Raw genomic sequence first — 2,500 nt, 5'->3', positions numbered from 1 at the left:
ATAGATGTTTATATACATTTATATATGTATATGTATATATATGTATATATATATATAAATATATATACAAATATATATATATATGTATATATATATATATATATATATATATATATATATACTATATACATATACATATATATATGTAAATATACATATGAATATATATATATGTAAAATATACATATATATATACATATATGTATGTATGTATATCTGTATATATATATATATATATATATATATATATATGTATGTATATATATACTGGTACATTGTGACAAGTTGATGGAGGTGTAAAAAGAAGTCACGGGTCTAGTTCTGAATTCCTGAGTTTTATTCCCTGACCGGTTTCGCTTTATGCTTCTTCCTCTGAAGAAGCATAGAGCGACACGGGTCAGGAATAAAACACAGGAACTCGGAACTAGACCCGTGACTTCTTTTTCCACCTTCATCATATATATATATATATATATATATATATATATATATATATATATATATATATATATATATACATATATATATATATATATATATATATATATATATATATATATATATATATACATACATATATCACGTGAAAACCACTATATTAGTAAAAAAGACTAGAGACTGGGACTGATATAATTCAATTGCAAACTGCAATCATCTACATATATGTTTGTATGTATGAATATTATATATATGTATATATACATATATCATATATATATATGTATATATATATATATATATATGTATATATATATGTATATATATACATATATATATGTATATATATAATAAATGAATATATACATACATATATACATACACATATAATATATATATATACATATATATATATATATATATATATATATATATATATATATATATATATATATGTATTTGTATCCTAGCTTTATATGAAGCATTCCCCTCTGGTGGGGGGATCGAATCCCAGCAGATGAATATATATATATATATATATATATATATATATATATATATATATATATATATATATATATATATATATATATATATATATATATATATATATATATATATATATATATATATATATATATATATATATATATATATATATATATATATATATATATATATTTAGATATTCATGATTATAATTTCTTTGTATTTATATTGTTATTTATAATTCAATTTACACTTACATTTATATTTACATTTATATCTATATTTCTATTTATAATCATATTCATTCATATTCACATTTATATTTATATTTATGTTTATATCTATATTTATATATATATTTATATTTATATTTATATCTATATTTATATTCAAATCTATATTTATATTATGTATATTTATATATATATATATATATATATATATATATATATATATATATATATATATATATACATTTGTATTTATATTTATATTTTTATTTATATTTATATATATTTTTATTTATTTATTTTTATTTATATTTTTATTTATATTTATATTTATTTTTTTTTATTTATATTTATATATATTTATATTTATTTATATATTTATTTTTATATTTATATTTATATTTATATTTATATTTATATTTATATTTATATTTATATTTTATATTTATATTTATATTTATATTTATATAATATTTATATTTATATATATATTTATATTTATATTTATATTTATCTGTATATATATATATATTAATATTTATTTATATATATATTTATATTTATTTATATATATTTATATTTATATTTATATTTATATTTATATCTATATTTATATTTATATATATTTATATTTATATTTATATTTATATTTATATTTATATTTATATTTATATTTATATTTATATTTATATTTATATCTATATTTATATTTATATTTATATTTATATTTATATTTATATTTATATTTATATTTATATCTATTTATATTTATATATTTATATATATTTATATTTTATTTATATTTATATTTATATTTATATTTATATTTATATTTATATTTATATTTATATTTATATTTATATTTATATTCATATGTATATTTATATTTATATTTATATTTATATCTATTTTATATATATATTTATATCTATACATATATTGATAATTATATTTATATTTATATTTATATATATTTATATTATCATCTATATTTATATTTATATTTATATTTATATTTATATATTGTTATATTTATATTTATATATATATTATATATATATATATATATATTCATATTTATATCTATATTTATATCTATATTTATATTTATTTTTACATGTATATTCATATATATATTTATATTTATATTTATATTTATATTTATATTTATATTTATATTTATATGTTTATGTTTATATATATGTATATTTATGTTTATATTTATATATATATATTTATATGTATTTATACTTATATTTATATATATATTTTATTTATATTATATAATTATTTACATATATATTTATATATATATTATACATTTATATTTATATTTATATATA

This window comes from Oratosquilla oratoria, chromosome 1 (assembly GCF_046742065.1).
Source record: "Oratosquilla oratoria isolate Oo_2021 chromosome 1, ASM4674206v1, whole genome shotgun sequence".
NCBI classification, from domain to species: Eukaryota; Metazoa; Arthropoda; class Malacostraca; order Stomatopoda; family Squillidae; genus Oratosquilla; species Oratosquilla oratoria.
This window is presented reverse-complemented; position numbering follows the sequence as displayed.